Raw genomic sequence first — 17668 nt, forward strand, 5'->3', positions numbered from 1 at the left:
TTTCTTTTCTTTTAGTTAAATCTTAAGGTCACTGATTACAAAACCTCAGTTGTATTTTCATGTTTTTCACAAGTTACTAAGAAGGCAACTACACTGGCCATTTATCCCACAATTTGCATTGGACTGAGCACATGGAAAATAAGATTAAAAACTAACAAATATACAACATAACACTCAAAACAGGGAAATCTATTAGGGAATCATCTTTTATTTAGCCGGCAAGGGTAGTTTTATTTTCTCTAAGTGTGCTGACATTGCTTCCTCTGCTTTCTACCTTGTGTGATCTGCTGTTCTTCTTTGTGGCCTCTGTGAATCACACTTTGGGTGATCCGTGCCTGCGCGGAGCCTCTTTGGAATATTCTAGAGCATCTGTGGTAGCAAAAAACACATTAGTATAGATCCCCTCTGTATAATTACCTTGGCGCCAGGACTCTCCCTTCAGTTTCTTTCAACCGCCACATTGAAGAGCCTCGTACATTTATCTTCTGTGAGTCTGAAAGCAAAACAAGTTCTTTTTACTGCTTATTTTATTTTATTTTATTCTATTTTTCTTTATTATTCATACAAAGATAACATAATACAAACTGTTTTTAGTTTTTTCCTCTGTGCCTCGGCCTCCAGCTGTTGCTCTCCCCATCTTTTCTTTTTCTTTTCTTAATTGTTCATGGCCCCTTTGGGCCCGTTCAAGCACTGCGTGATTTGTGACAATAAGATCCCGCTGTCGGATGGTCACGTTAAGTGCCTTTTTTGTCTAGGCGAGGTGCATCAAACCTCCTCGTGTCCTCATTGCAAAATTTTTAAAATGAGGACTCCTCCGTTCTCACCTATCTCGACTCAAACTCCGTCTCTGGGAACAGTCTTTGCAGCTGGCAAAACCTATGGCTCAACCTCCGTGTAAAACCTTTCTACAGGCTAAAGTCATGGAAAAAACCATTGCAGAATCATTGAAACATTGTTCCTCTGCTACTCCATCCCATTCTGATGCACCCTCCACTTCATCAAAAACTTCTAAGACACATAGATACAAACGGTCGACATTGAAAACTTTGATATTGAAGCCTTCTGAAAAGCAAAAACCTCCTTCCGACCTGGTTCTGGGTCCCCTGCAACCAAAGTAATCTAAACAGACCAAATCAAAGACCCCTACAGTCCCTCCACAACAGGTCTCTGAACCTGGCGATTTAATTTCTGTCAGTTCGCCCCCTGATGATGAAGAAATTTCATCTCTTCAACCAGTTTCTCAGTCGCCAACATGGGATGAGTGAGTGGACCATCTTATTTCCTCACCTAATAGTCCCCGACATTCTATCTCTCCTTCTGACCTGTCCACTGACGCATCACTGGAGAGAGAGGAACCTGAGCCTCAGCCGGACACAGTGCCCTATTCTGTACCATCGGGTTAGCCTCTACAGCTATCGACATGCTATCAGGCACATCCAGTTTATGAGGCAATTCCACAGGCATGTGTCAGCCAATCCCATGCCCAGCACTCTAATTGGATAGACATGTGCCCTTATCAGTGCTTCTCTAACCTGCCGGCTGCAGATGCTCGACCAGCTGTTTCCTCCAGTCCCATATTACCATCACGTCAAACACCTCCATTTCGACAACCTTCCGTGTCAAAGAGGCCTTATCACTCAGATGCACATAGCCATCAGACAACTCTTTATCAACCACCTGCAAAAACCGGGGCAGTCGAGCAGCACGCTTCCACCCGCGAAGCATTTGCAGCCCCTGTGACAACACATTTTCCAGCTCGAAATGATGGAAACCACTCTTCTCGCTCAACATCCCAAGCCTCGATTTACTCTACAGACCTACCCATGCATCCACTGAATTGGCCTTAATCGCCTTTTCAACACCATAGAGACACTGGTTCAGATATCGATGACTCTCAATATCCATCTTGGTCCAGAGGTGCCCCACTTCAATCCTTCTCAGTTGCTAGCCCTCAACAGCGGCACCAACCTAGACATGCAGTCCGTCAATATTGAGACGTAGACTTTGACACCGAGGTTCCGGCTTGTTTACCTCTGTCCATAGATGCACCTTCAACATTGATACCAGTCGACAACTCTCGACGTTGACAAATGTACATGGACATGCCAGACTCAATCCCGAAATCTCATAACATGGTTGTCGACCGCAAACTCCATCTGTGCTTCCAACATCACCACATTCCGATCTCGCAGATGTAGATCCTCCATCGCCAGCAGAGGTTTTTCAAACTTATGCTCAACTCATGATTCACACGGCTAAGTCCTTGGATCTTCAAATCCATTGCCCCACAACCGAACCAGTGGATCACATTTATGATGCTATTTCTAAAGACTCAACTACCCCAGTCCATATTTCCATGCTACTATCTCTTCTTAGCACTGCTAAGTGATCTTGAACTAAACCAGCCTCCGCTCACAGAGTTTTGAAATGAATTGATAATCGTTACTGGATACAGGACCCAGGAGGACTCTTTCTCCAAAAACAGCCAACCCCAAATTCGATATTTGTCAAGGCCTCACAATCTTGATCTCGACATCGACAGTTTCTTATCCCACCTAACAAGGACAGTAGAAGAATCAACTCTATGGGCAGGTGGCTTTACTCATCAGCAGCTTTTACTATGAGGGTAGCTAACTACCAAGGAGCTATGGGAGCATATTAACACTTCCTTTGGGATAACATGGCCACTTTTCTTGATCCTTTACCAGAGGATAAAAAAGTATTAGCACAAACCTTCCAACAGGAAGGTCTCTCTGTCACTAAACAGCATATGTTCTCAGCTAAATACACGGTAACTGCCACGGCTAAATCCATGGCTACCTCTGTAGCGCTCAGATGCTTCTCCTGTCTAAGAACAGCCGGCCTTGCTGAAGATGCCCGAGCACGTATTGAAGACCTCCCTTTTGATGGCATCAGTCTCTTTAATGCTGAAACAGATGACATCCTAAAAAACATTCAGAAGAAACGTTCCGCTGCCAAATGATGGGGCGTCTATCCCACTTACCAACAGTGGCTCCAACTTAACCAATGGAGGCGACTTTACACTGGCATAACATCCTACCTCCGGGTAAGACAGCTTGCTAGTCACCCACAGTGTGATTCACAGAGGCCACGAAGAATGGGAGGTTACTCAGTAGTGTAGTTCTTCGAGTGGACCTCTGTGATTCACACATCCCACCTGACCTCCCCTCTGTCACGCCATGCAGCATTTTTCTTCTTGTGGCAGTTGACACAACTGAATGGAGAGTACTGGTGCCAAGGTACTTATATGGAGAGGGAGGGGTCTATTCAAATGTGGGTTTTTTTGCTACCACAGAAGCTCTAGAATATTCCGAAGAGGCTCCACGCAGGCAAGGATTACCCACAGTGTCAATCACAGAGGTTCACTTGAAGAACTACAATTACAGGTGAGTAACCTGCTGATCTAATGCAAAAAGGCGCTTACAGGGGTGTCAGTTCCCCTCAACAACGTATCTGTTGTCTTTTGAACAGTGTTTCTTTTATGAAAAAAGCTTTCCAGTTAGTGCTGATTCAGATAAACAATATTTCCGCTCGGAGAGAAAAAAAAGGTAAAGAAAGGGTGCTCACAGTGAAAATTATACTTTGTCAAATCAAAGGCAGCTTCCACTGTTGGAGTGCCGTGCAAACATTTGCCAGCTTTCTCAGGAGCTGTCCTTGTTTGTAATTTGCATGGTTACAGCAATTTCATCTGCAGAAACCAGCACGGACTGATTTGAAAAACTAGGGTGCTATGTAATTGCACCCTAATTCTTATGTTTCATAAATTACTGATTCATGTACTTAAATTTTAAATCTGTTATTAAACCTCATGGGATGCCTTTTTAAGATGATTTGCAATTAAATAAAAAAAGCAATACTCTTTAATAGAAGGAAAGGTCATCTTTAATATTTTCTCTTTCCCCCTAATACACTGACTTACAAGAACTAAAATAATGCACAAGTTAAAACAAAATAATAAATGAAAACAAAATTCCAATCTGAGCTCTTCACTTGATTAATTTATTAGTTAAAACCCAAAGACCCACTAAAAATACATATGCTCTTTAAATGGTTCCTGAGATATAGCACTAGCTGTGCATAAAGTTTTCACCTCACATTTAAGGTTCATTTATTTTAGTTATTAAAATTATTTTTTCTCCACCTTTCTCCTTAAAAAGGACCAAAAGTGGTTTACATAATTAAAGGACAATATTCAAAGCTATAACCATTAAGTATACGCATACTAAAAAAAGTGAAACAATACCCCACTAAAAGATGGTAAACATCTTTAGAAACAACATCAAAACACATTCAAAGCAATAAGGCACAGCAATCCATTGAAGAACCTCACTCAGGTAGCCAGTCATTAAGGGAAACTTTTCTTGAAGAGAAAAGGTCTTTGCCTACTTGTGGAAGGATACCAAAGATGGGGCCAGGCTGGCCTCCTGTAGGAGGGAGTTCCATAGCCTGGGGGCAGCAAGAGAGAAGGTCCTCTCCTATGTCCCTACCAAACACACCTGTGAAGATGGTGGGATCAAGAGAAAGGCATCTCCTGATGATCTTGACACACACTTTGAATTGTGCCCAACAATGGTTCTGCAGCCAGTGGAAATGCCATAACAGAGAGGTTATATGATCCCTGTAACCAGCCCCAGTTAGCAATCTGGCTGCTGTCATTTGGACTTGTTGAAGTTTACAAACACAGTCCAGAGGCATCCCCATGTAAAGTGTGTTACAGTAATCCAGCTGGGATGTAACTAAGGCATGTGGCCAGGTCAGACATCTCCAGGAATGAGGGCAGCTGGTCCACAAATTTTCATGATGCAAAAGCACTCCCGGCTATCACCAAAACCTGGATATCCAGGCTCAGAGACAAATCCAGGAACACTGCTAAGTATGCACCTGTGTTTTTAGAGGGAGTGCAACTGTGCAGATTTAAGAATTCAGCTGTATAAATATTCTGTTTAATGCATTTGGATTAACGATACATTGTATTTATTACTTTGTTTTATAACAGACAGTATGTATCAGCTTTATTTGGCGGGAGAGGGTTAACACAAACAACTACATTTAGTGAGGAGATAAGGCCTTGAGCTGGATTTTCTAGGTGTTATGGGAAAGATTGTGTTTTTTTTGTTTGCTTTTTTGGTATAAATTTGATAATTAAGCAGAGGACTGGGCAACCTATCAAACGCTGAAAGGTCAGCCAGAATACATCTGTTGATTTGCAGCGTGCTGAAATTTTTCCAGGAGCAGTCATGTTAATTAACTGAGTTCAAGATTCATCTAAAGTGATTTAGTGTATTCCAAAGACATAACATTTTCTTCATCTTCTGGAAAGATGTATCTTTAAAAGGATGCTTCTGTCAGGAAAAGGATTAGACCGATTTAATTTCTACCTAGAAATTCCAATAATGAACTTGCTATTTTTGATCTCCACAGTTTTATTCGTATAAATTTTAAGGGTATGTGTGTGTGGAAAAGAGACAAATATAAATTTTCTGCATACTTATTCTGAAGGGCAGGTAAGATTTGTTACATTCCCTCATAAGTTTTGTCCAGTCTAGTGTCCTCCACATATTTAGTGAAAATTGATTTATAATGTACATCAAAATCGCTCACTTGCTGTGCAGAAAGGCAAAAAGCTTCTGTTACATTTTGCAGAGACAAATACAGTGTGGGAAGTATTACCTTTTTTGTACATACAATGGGTACCACTAGATTGACAAATGGCTGGTTTAATTTACATAGGAATACAATGATATGAAATATGTTTGTGCAAGAATGGGCAATACCTTTATAAGCCACTAACAAAAAAAAAACCAACAAAAATACAGTATGCAAGCTTTTGTGGGTAAATCCCACTTCAAAGCAAGTACCCAACGTCCAAATGTTCATGGCAAGATGGGGTTTGCCAGGAGGTTATTCTTAGATGTAAAGTTCTTGGCAGGATGAATTTCACCAGGCACCTCTGTCTTAGATGAGGCAGAAAGTTGTTTTAAAGTTACCGCTGAGGCAGCTGTGGGTTGGATTTCGCACTCCAGTTCTACAAACAAAGGGTCACAGGCTATCCACGCGCGCACACACCTCTCTATTTGGCTCTAGGTATTTTGAATCACATAGGTATTTTGAATCACCTATTCTTGTATTTGTATTTTATAATGCCACACAGCTCACTTATTTTATTTCAATGAAATGTGCTTGAAATCTATGCTCTTTCCAATGTTTCTGATCAGCAGTAGGACTACTGCAATTAGGAAGGCCGTTGTGATGCCAAAAGAAAGCAATGAGACTTGGTAACTGCAACTAGTTTCTTGCATTAGTTTTGTTGACGCTTGGCCACTATAAATGACAAGGTCAGGGTTGCCCAAGTTAGAAAATGGAACCATTTTTGCCAACATGAGGGAAACTGTGTGTTTATTCCAAGCCCACTTTCAATTCCAGTTGGATCTTGTTGTATGCTTTATTATGTTATCAGAAACATGGCAAGGTCTTGTTATTCCTTGGTGAATCTCCAAATCTTCTCACTCCCTCTATAACCACTCTTCTGGCTGCTTACTGTCATGAAAGGCAATAAGTCTGAGGAAGGGCTATATCTCTGTCTTCATCCCATCTTCTTATATGTGGCCTTCTATGTAGCAGACCTGTCCGGACGAGGTATCTATGCACAGGGCGGAAAGAGTGGTGGGGCTGACAGGTCGGGGAGGTAAGGCTCATGGCAGCAACAGTGGCAAGGCAAGGATAGGGAGAGGAAGGAGCAGGCATGAGGCGATTTTGCATATATGGGGTGAATTAAGTCAAGGAATGAGAGATGGTGACAGCTGATTTGTGTCCCTCTCATTCCTCAAAACAGTTCATTAGTGTTCCTGAGACTTTCTTTCAGAATGCAGCGAAGAAGCCAAAAACAAACATAAGACCCTTTTCCTTGATTCCCCTTCTTCCTTTCAGTTTTATAGCGGGGGTGATATATCAATAGTCTGATAACACTCTTCAAGGATATAGCAGGAATACCTGCAAAAAGACGCTTTTCCTGCCTGTACTGTTCAGTGTTGTGTCTGAGAGTGACACATGGATAACCTTGTGGAACAAAGGCTGCAACGAAAACTGAGGAGCCCCTCTGCGCTTCAACTGAACCTTCTCTTATATTTCCAGCCATGATTTCTTGGGCTTAGTTTGGGAGCATTCATGAAGGTCATTGAATTTGGGAGCAATTTGCTGGGTAGTAAACAAAGCTGCAATTGAAGAAATGGGCTCAGAAAGCCATAACATGCATCCAACACTCTCTGAGTATCCCTTTGGATACAATGAGTAATTCCCCCCTCCCTTCACATTCTTCATGATTGTACAAACATCTGCTAGAGCAGTCACCTTTCTCTTTCTCTCTCCAACCATTTCAGACTTTTTTCTTATGTAGACAGATCCTCATTCTATTTCTTTGGATCACAGCTTTGGAAAATAATTTGAAGAACTATCATCGAAAACAAAGGTCGTTCATCCAGCGGATCAGAAATATACATTCCACTGTACTTATCACTGGCTTGAGTCCTAAGAGAAGTTCATTTCAAGAAGTTCACATGGCAACCATTTCTTATCCTCACTGTCATCATCTGTACCTCCTGAAAAGTCTCTCTGGTAATTTAGAGGTCCTCTGGAAGCATGTAGGTTGGGGGGGGGTCGCATTTTCCTGTGGGACAGAAAGGTTGTTCCAAATTTGGCTTGCAGCGGAAGATAACCTAAATTAACAGAAGAAAGTCTTTCTGCCTATCCTATTTTCTACTCAGCAACTTTTCCTTGATCTCTAGTTGACACCAAATACAACTAAATAAAACATCAGAAATGTATTTGTTCACTTCATATACGTATATGCAACCATATTTTCACAAAGGTCAAGGAAGTATACCTGACTTTCCTTCTCCTCCTCACTTTACTCTCACAAAAATCCTGTGATAAGCAGGCCAGGATGTAAGATTGACTGACCCAATATCAACTAGTAAATTTCAGGGTCAGTAGGGTTGAGCTTGACTCTCCCAAATCCATCCCTTTAACCCAGCTATGTCCAACCTTGGGTCCCCAGATGTTCTTGGACTAAAACACCCAGAAGCCTTCACCACTAGCTGTTTTGGCCAGAATCTTTGGGAGTTGTAGTCCAAGAAAATCTGGGGACCCAAGGTTGGGAACCCATTGCTTTAACCTCTAGTATACAGGCAGCGACTATATGGTCAAATACTGTGGAATTTGCTGTATAAAATGAATGAATTCACATTTTTTAAAAAAAGGATCACATGAGAAAAAGGCCAATTTGAATCAGTCCAGCCCTTTTTCTTCCCAACACGGATTTTTTCTTTTTCAAGCCAGGGTGATTTCAACAGACTTTTTCCTGTGTGATCAGTTTTTTCATTGTCCAAAAGAATGAGGTGCTATTCTGATGATGTACTAACCTAGATGTGATGTTTTGGACAGTGGGAATACCCACCCCAACCATCCTTCTCTGCAGTCAAAAAGATAAAAATCGATATGAAATAGAAACAACACTGGCAAACTAAAGCAGAATGCTATGTTTCCACAGTGTGTATGTGTTTGTATGTTATGGAGAACTTTGGAAGATTGTCCCTTTCTCCTAGTGCCATGCAACACTTTAAACAGCCCACTGGTTTTATAACAAATCATAAAAGGAGAGTTTGGGATTGGTGGAGGGGGGTTCGATCCACACCATAGCTGATCTAACCACATCAGATTGAGGGGCTAAAGTGGATGCTGGCACTGAAACAATCCACAGTATCCATGCAATCACTTAAATGGAAGAGAAGCATAAATTAGGCTGCAAATCAAGCCACAGTGTAGTTGCAGCCACACTTAGCTTTATTATGCACCATTTCATTTCATGTATCAAAGAAAAGGTTTCATGCTTAATTTTAAAATATGAATTCCAATAGCACCTGTAGCACAGAACTGAAGAAAGATGGAAACTGTTGGTTTTTTTAATCTGTAGTGTTGCTTTCTTAGTTTCTAGAGAACAAATACCATGTAGGGTTTGTTCACTTACAGAACCAAATCATGGTTGGGTGCCACATGATTCAGCCATGTACTCATGCACTCCTTCCTGCTCTCACACATTATCCCAAATATATTCTCGAAGGCTTTCCTGTGAAGAGGCCGGCCACAGAGACTGGCAAAACGTTAGGATGAAAAAGAACACGGCCAAACAGCCCAGAAAACCCACAACAAACACTATCCCAAATAGTTTGTTATTGGCGGCCATTGCATTTGCACAGACAAACCTAGGCCTGCATTTGCTGTTTAAAGCAGCAAGATCGCAAAAGATGGATTGAAGCTGGTTTGCAGCTCTGGTTGGGAGGCAAATAATAAGAAACTAGGTTTGATCATACCTTGAAGTACTATTTGAAGTGGAGCATATAAGGAGAACATAACGCCAGATGTTTCTATGTTGCCAAACAAGAGTTACACCTAAAGGATCTCGTAAAACTTAACAATTTAATGTTACTACCTGAACCTGTAATTCTTTATTTTAATCCAAAAACGTTACCAAGTAGTAGACCATTACATCATAATTTGCTCTGCAATCTGTCATAATGTCACTGGGGTTGGGAAAAAAAGGTGGCAAAAACATCCTCTTTACTGGATAGCATTCAAAGCTGTCAGAAAGTCGACACTTCCAGAAGAATGCTACTATTATTCAAACCTCAATGCCAAATTCTTTGGTCCAGTGACTTTCCTGTATTTAATTATGTTCATTTTAAAAAATTCTGTGTATCTATACATATATAACCACAGCAATCTGTCTATATCACCAGCTGCTAAAGCAGAGCTATCTTTTTTAAAATGAATCAATGATGCAAAATTTATTATTCTTAACATCTACTGCCCTTTTTTTGATACTGAACTGCCTGTCAGAAAATTCATCTGGTAAAACTATAGAATAGCATTGACTTTTTTCACAAATGAGACTTGTGTCTGGCCATTTTTCATGAGTGGAATTTTTCAAGTTTGAAGACATGATTTAGTATAAATATGAAAAACTTTCCATCTTTCTGATTTTGCAGTTCCACCTGACTGGAATAAACAAAGACATGTTGACAAGGCTAATTTTGTACTGGGTGAATTCAGGAACCCCATTTCAATAACAGCTATCCTTTTGCTGTCTAGCTGCCACTATATGATTGAGCTGGACAGAATTCCTGTGTAGTGTGACCTCTACATTGAGCCAATCCTTGCTTTAAGTTTCAATGTACCTTTCATCATTTGTCTTCTGTATAGCCCATAACTTGAAAGTGTTACCTTTTGAGACTATAGCTCGCAGAACTCCTGGCACTTCCACAGGATGAATAATACCATGGATCCAAAACTATAGGTTGTAAACTATTGGTACAACAAATTGCTACCCAGACAGTCGATTTCAGAGAATGACTATGGATAAAGCAACTCAGCAAAGACTCTGGTGGGCCTGCCTGCACTGTAGTTCCATTCCCAATCACTCTAGATTTGCTTTGGATAATTTCTAGGTGGTTTTTTCCCCAGAGTTGAATGGGATGCCCTTGCATTGGCATCCACACATGGAGAGAGTATTTGTTGCTGGGTGTGCTGGGTCATTCTTATACTGCCTATCCACACACATCTGGAATTGCTCCAGTCAGTTCTCATTTCCAATACAGATTGTTGTCTCATTTTGCCTGTCTCCTCTTCCCTCTCTCTGCCCATGATTCTTGAAACTTCACCTTTTCACATATATACAATCATGGCCAAAAATATAGGCACCCTTGCAGTTCTGTCAGAAAATGCAACCCTTCTCTCAGAAAATTATTGCAGCTGCAAATGTTTTGGTAATAACATGTTCATTTCTTTGGTTTGCATTGGAATAACACAAAAAATAGAGAAGAAAAGTCAAATCTGATACAATCCCACACAGAAACCCAAAAATGCACAGGCCAAAATTATTGGCACCTTTAACTTAATATTTGGTAGCACCCCCTTTGGAAAAAATAACTGAAATCAATTACTTCCTGTAACCATGAATGAGTTTCTTCCACCTCTCTCCCAACTGCTGTTTTGAGATCCCTCCACAGGTGTTCTATGGGATTCAGATCTGGACTCATTGCTGGCCATTTCAGAACTCTCCAGCACTTTGTAACCATTTCTGAGTGCTTTTTGAAGTGTGTTTCAGGTCATTGTCCTGCTGGAAGACCTCTGACCTCTGATGGAGATGCAGCTTTCTGACACTGACCACTACATTGCACTCCAAAATTCTTTGGTAATCACCTGATTTTGTGATACCATTTACACAATCAAGGCATCCAGTGCCAGAAGCAGCAAAGCAACCCCAAAACATCTTTGAACCTCCTCCATGTTTGACTGTAGGGACTGTGTTCTTTTCTGTGAATGCCTCATTTCTTTTTCTGTAAACAGTGCCATGATGTCCTTTACCAAAAGCTCTAGTTTTGTCACATCTCTCCACAGTACATTCTTCCAAAAGGATTGTGGTATTGTCACATAAATTTTGGTATACTTCAGTCTTGCTTTTTTATGCCTTTGTGTCAGCAGTGGTGTCCTCCTGAGTCTCCTTCCACAGCGTCACTTTCCATTCGGATGGCAACAGATAGTCTGAGCTGACACTGTTGTACCCTGTGTCTGCAGATCAGCTTGAATTTGTTCGGAAGTTAATCTGGGTTCTATATCCACCATTCGAACAACACTTCACTGTAATTTTTCAGTAATTTTGCTCTTCCATCCATGTGCAGGGAGGTTAGCTACAGTGCCATGGGCTGTAAACGTCTTGATGATATTGCGCACAGTGGACACAGGAACATTAAGATCTCTGGAGATGGGTTTGTAGCCTTGAGATTGTTGATGTTTTCCCACATTTTTTTCTCAAATCCACAGACAACTCTTTACACTTCATTCTTTTCTCCATGCTCAGTGTCATACACAACACAAAGGCTGAGTCAACTTTTTACCATTTTAACTGGTTGCAAGTGTGATTACTATATTGCCCACACCTCTTACTTGCGATAGGTTTGTCTAAATACAAATTAAAGGAGCATCATGTGCTTGAAAAGCAATTATTTCTTACAATTTAGACAGGGTGCCAATAAATTTGGCCAGTGCATTTTGGGGTTTCTGTGTGAGATTGTATCAGATTTGACTTCTCTTTTTTGGGTTGTTCCAATGCAAACTGAAGAAATGAACATGTTAGTACCAAAATATTTGCAACTGCAACAATTTTCTGAGAGAAGGGTTGCATTTTCTGATAGAATTGCAAGGGTGCCAATATTTTTGACCATGCCTGTACTTTTGTGCTATAGTGCATCAATTGAAACATAAAAAAGAAAAGCAAAACACAAGAAGAACTCGTGTCTCAAGACAAGTAAACAGGAACAGCAGAAAGGCATGAAGGGTGGGAACTGACCAGGAAAAATATTCCTCTAAGGAAACATCGTAAAATGATACCCAGCCACATAATGCATGGGGCAACATGCATCAAGTGGTCCTGGTATCCACACAAGCAGATCCTCCACTGGAGCAAATTGGACCAAAGCAGAAAAAAAAAAAACACCACTACATATTGGCTGGATAAGCTCAGTGGTTTAGGTCTCTGGCTGTGGAGGTTGGGAGTTCAATTCCCCACTGTGTCTCCTCTGAGAAGAACCAACCTGTGTGGCCTTGGGCAAGCTGCACAGTCCCAGGTGCCTCCAGAAGTAGGGAAGAGTAAACGACTTCTGAGTACTGTATTCTCTACCTTGAAAACCCTGAAAAAGGTAGCCATATGTCAGAACTGGTTTGATGGTACATCATCATCATTTGATGGAAGTGTAAAACACTACAGAAAGCACTGTGTTTTTGTCCCAGTTTGATGGTTGACACCATTTTCAACCTTGTGCCATGCATATCCTGGAATGGAATGCTATTATCAGGGGTGCAAGGGAAGATGAACAAATGTTCAGTGTTTACAGGCTCAATCTGTTATTCTTCACAAACACATTTGGGAGTGGGGAGAAAAGATGACCTACCAGGAAACAAGTGGAAAATCCAAGTGTCAGTCCTAACCCAGAGTAGACCCATTACACTGAGGAGAACTCAGTGAATTAAGTCAACAATGATAAAAATATCATTGACTGAATTGTTCTGCACTGGTGGGGCTTAACAGTTTGATTTAGTCCAGAGAGATTGGCATATCAGGGAGTTGGGCCAGCCATTTAGTTATGGCAATAATTTTGTACTGATGGTTTCTTCCATATAGACTCCTGTGCAAACTATATCCTGTAATGTATTTGAAGTGTCAGATATGCACTATTAAGCATATGTAGGCACGAATTATGCTAGGACACCATCATGCAGCTTTGCCGCATGTTGATTAATTCTTGCAGCCACTCTTAGTGTTTATGAGACGTGTATTCCAGCGCCACCACACTAAAATATGATGTGGGACAAAGGATTCTAGATCGGTAAAAATTCTTTCCTATTTGTCTTGAATCAAAATAGCACAAGATACCTTGGCTGGATTCTTGTAACGGCCAGTTGTCTCTTCCTTTTTTGTGTGATTTATAGAACAGCTGAAAAAGCACCATTCTGGACATTATTATTTTTTCCAGATTTTCAGAAAACAGACTACTCGTATGCTGGGATAAAGATTTCAAAAGGAAAAAAAATGAACAAGATAAGTGTTATTTGTGTGTGTTGGTCATGATGATGGGAAATTCGCCCTACAAACTGTGCAGCTGCGGGAAGAAGGAAAATTCCAGGTTAAAAATGACTAAGAAAATCTTGAACTTGGAGTGAAGGCCAAAACTAAATTAAGAAGTTAGGGTAGCAGGGACTAATCCAGGAAATATGTATATTTAAACAAAATTATTTCAACAGAATGTGTTGAATTTTTTAAAAAGGATTGAAAAGAGCCAGTTTGTGTATAGTTCTAGACTTTGTCCTGTAATACTAGTTAAAGCAGATGAACAGGTTGGGCCCAATATTCTTGAGAAACTGTTCTTTGTCCTGCATCATCTCAAATTCTTTGGGGCAGTACGTTAACATTGTTATGTGCTATCAAGGTGGAACAGACTTATAGCAACCCTATTAGAGCTTTCAAGGTAAGTGAGATATTTAAGGAGTGATTTTTAGAAGCTCTATACTCCCAGTGATTTTCTGTGGCTGAGTAGAGATCTGAACCCAGGGCTCCTGAGATCTAGTCCCTCACTCTACCGTCCACTAACCACACTAGGTTTCCCAGGTTTATATTAGGGTCCCCTAAAAGACTTTACCAAATTAAAGCTTTAGAAGGCAGATGAAAACCTTTATATCCATTTGGCTCTTTCAATAGGGGTAGTTGTTGCTGCTGCTGATGTTTAATTGCTGCCTTGGCATTGTCAAATATGTTACTCTTGTTGTTTCTGTTGCTTAGTAATGTGAAGATTTATCTTCCTCCCGTGTACACATATTTCCAGGGCTTACACGATGACCATCAAAAGGCAGTAATGAAGCCCACAGTGAGCAAGATTCAAAATAAGTTGTCAGGATTTAGGGGAATAGGAGTGTGGCTATGCAGATGGCTATGTGGGGTGGGGGCAGTTGGTTTAGAACTTGCTCTGAGGTGATCTTTGCCTGCCTTCACCTCTCTGCAGTTTAATTGAAACAGATGGTCCAAAGGAGCGGTGCTTGGAGAAGTCAGGCTACAGCTAAACTTTTACGCTTGCCTTTGGTTTAGGTGATCACATGCAGATCCTGGATTGTTTCAGTGTAAGCATCTGCATAGGACTCCCAATCTTATGTGTTTAATCAGTGCCCACAGCCTCCTCCCTTTGCTATTGCCCTCCTGTCAATTCCCTCCCCCTTTTTGCTCTCAATACAGTGTGCTGTGAATGGCATTAGGGGGAAAAGGGACAGTTTGCCAAAGTTCTCCATAAAGTACAAACCCATACAAACAAACCATGGAAACATAGTAGCCTGGAGTTCATCTATTTCATATCAGCTTTTTTTTTCCGGGCAGAGTGGTTTAGCACTCAGCTAATATATCAATGAAGGGGAAGGGGAAGATATGGAGGCACTGACAGATTTTACTTTCTTGGACTCCATGATCACTGCAGATGGAGACACGAAATTAAAAGACGACTGCTTCTTGGGAGGAAAGCAATGACAAACCTTGACAGCATCTTAAAAAGCAGAGACATCACCTTGCTGACAAAGGTCCGCACAGTCAAAGCTATGGTTTTTCCAGTAGTGATGCATGGAAATGAGAGCTGGACCATAAAGAAGACTGACCGCCGAAGAATTGATGCTTTTGAATTTTGGTGCTGGAGGAGGCTCTTGAGAATTCCCTGGACTGCAAGGAGAACAAACCTATCCATTCTAACGGAAATCAACCCTGAGTGCTCACTGGAAGCACAGATCCTGGAGCTGAGGCTCCAATTCTTTGGCCATTTCATGACAAGAGAAGACTCCCTGGAAAAGCCCCTGATGTTTGGAAAGTGTGAAGGCAAGAGGAGAAGGGGACGACAGAAGATGAGATGGTTGGACAGTGTCATCGAAGCGACCAACATGAATTTGACCCAACTCTGGGAGGCAGTGGAAGACAGGAGGGCCTGGCGTGCTCTGGTCCATGGAGTCACGAAGAGTCAGACATGACTTAATGACTAAACAACAACAAATATATCAATGCAGTGCTACACAGAACTGTTTATTCTGTAGGGAGACAAATTACTGGGGTGGGTTTGTTGCTGCCCAAAACATCATTCTCAGCTTAGGTATGTCACCAGAATACCCACAAAAGTTATGCTCACCTTCCACCATCCTTTCATAGAATTTAAAAAAAAACTGATAACATGGGGAAAATGCCATTTGACTTGTTTGGGATTAAACAAAGGAGTAGCCACCAGCAGCAGGGGCAGGGGGGACACCTAATCAGGATTAAAATGAGTCGGGCTGTTTTGCATTGGAAGATGTTGGTCCCACTGGCACCAGACCAAGCAGCTGTTATTTTTACCTTTCTTTTAGTTTGCAGTTTGGTGAGTTTTATGGATTTTCTCATTTCAAAGCAGTGTTACATTTTAGTTTGAGAAAATATTGCAGTTACTGAGGGATTTCCTGTCTTGTACAAAGCATATTTTTAAATAAATACATTTATTGTCATTGTAGGTATATACATAGTATATACATACAACGAAATTCACACAGACACCCAGAGACCAGACTCACATGCACATGCATAAAAAATCCCCAAACACTCACCACCCACTAAAAATCCCCCACTAAGATTTCTGACTGAATGACCTCATTAGTTATGCTGTTACTGACATATTCTAAGGAAATAAAGGATGTTATATGCACCTGTTTGTGTCTCTAGTGCAAAGGGGTATAAGCCACACATACTTACTCTGGTTTCTCTTCAGATCATTTAAATCTATACCTACATCTTGGTTGGTTCTAATCAACTTAATGCCCAGCTGTGGCTTTTGGTTTTCCCTCCTCCACCACTAAAGAGCATAGTAGTGTTGTTTGTGGGGAGCTGTTCCCAGGGGTGAAGCTTTTATTCCACAGTTGCCTTGCCTCAAGCATGGATATTTTAAAGGAGTCCATGTGTGTGTGTACACGGGTGCGCGGATGTGTACCTACACATGCACACATTATAGAGGGCAATCGCTGTGCAATGCTCTTTCATTGGTTGAACTTGGTGCTGTTAATGGGGAAATACATTTGTACAGATTTTTTAAAAAGCTTTGTTTGATTTGTTGGCCATCTTGCAAAAGGGCAAGTAAGTACACTTTTTATTATAACAATGCTGTGTCCAAATGCTATAGAAGTCTTAAAAATAAGATTTGTTAAGTGCACTTGAGTTTCATGACAGATGAAATTGGCATTCATGATTTTTTTTAGTACCCCAACTGTGGTGTAAATATTTGTAAAACTAGCCTAAGCACATTTCATAGCTTTGCTCTGGCATTGCCATTTTCATTATACTTCAGCGTAAGCATTGTTCTTTTTTTTTTTTTAATAGGAAGTGCAAATCATACAGGATAATCTTAAAGACTGAATATGAGTATTTCGCTGTTGAAGTGTCTGAGGGCCTGATGACACCAGCCAAATGGATCCATTATACCCCAGTTAGTTTGTTGCATAAATGTTTTGTCATCCCACCTCTCCCTGTTGCCCCTCCTTGCTCTTTGGATGGAAGGGATGAGGCAGATAAGGTGCAGAGACCAGCAGCTGGAGGGGGGAATCTCATCCAGGCCCTTCCAGAGGGCGCAAATCAGAGAAGAAAAACTCATGATCCAAAGCAATTCCCAACTCCCTGTCCCTCCTTGCCCCAGCTCTCTCCTTACAACTTCCAGTTTCTTGTCTGCAACCTGTTCTCAACAGGCTTGTCTGGAGTGTGTGGGGATGGGGAAGTTTCCTTCTCCTCTTTTTTTTAATTCTCTGCTCTTGTAAAGGATCGTTCTCCTTTGCAAAGGGAAAGGGGAGGAGGAGAGAAGGCTTGGGCCTCTCTATTGCTCCACAGATTAGATTAGAATAAAATAAAAGAGGCAACACTGCCCCAGGAAACATTAGAGAAAAATAAATCAATTCCATGGTGTACAGTAGTTGGCCATAAAATTTCATATAAGAAATGAATTGGTAACATTAAGACAAATGGGAATATTCATCCCAGTATATATAACACATGACAGCA

The 17668-nt window shown here is 41.1% G+C and overlaps 2 long non-coding RNA genes across 2 annotated transcripts in view; both read right to left on the bottom strand.

Annotated features, from left to right (window-relative positions):
• LOC144583228 (uncharacterized) overlaps positions 1 to 17668 on the bottom strand; it is a 198872-nt gene that overhangs the window by 55045 nt on the left and 126159 nt on the right. The gene's annotated exons all lie outside the window — the stretch shown is intronic.
• The window catches only part of LOC144583230 (uncharacterized), a 39027-nt gene continuing 21359 nt past the window's right edge, over positions 1 to 17668 (bottom strand). Inside the window, exon 3 of the long non-coding RNA XR_013536902.1 lies at positions 1 to 17668. This exon is cut by the window's right edge and continues 12715 nt beyond it. This is a non-coding gene — a long non-coding RNA (uncharacterized LOC144583230).

Source organism: Pogona vitticeps, chromosome 5 (genome assembly GCF_051106095.1).
Source record: "Pogona vitticeps strain Pit_001003342236 chromosome 5, PviZW2.1, whole genome shotgun sequence".
Lineage (NCBI taxonomy): Eukaryota > Metazoa > Chordata > Lepidosauria > Squamata > Agamidae > Pogona > Pogona vitticeps.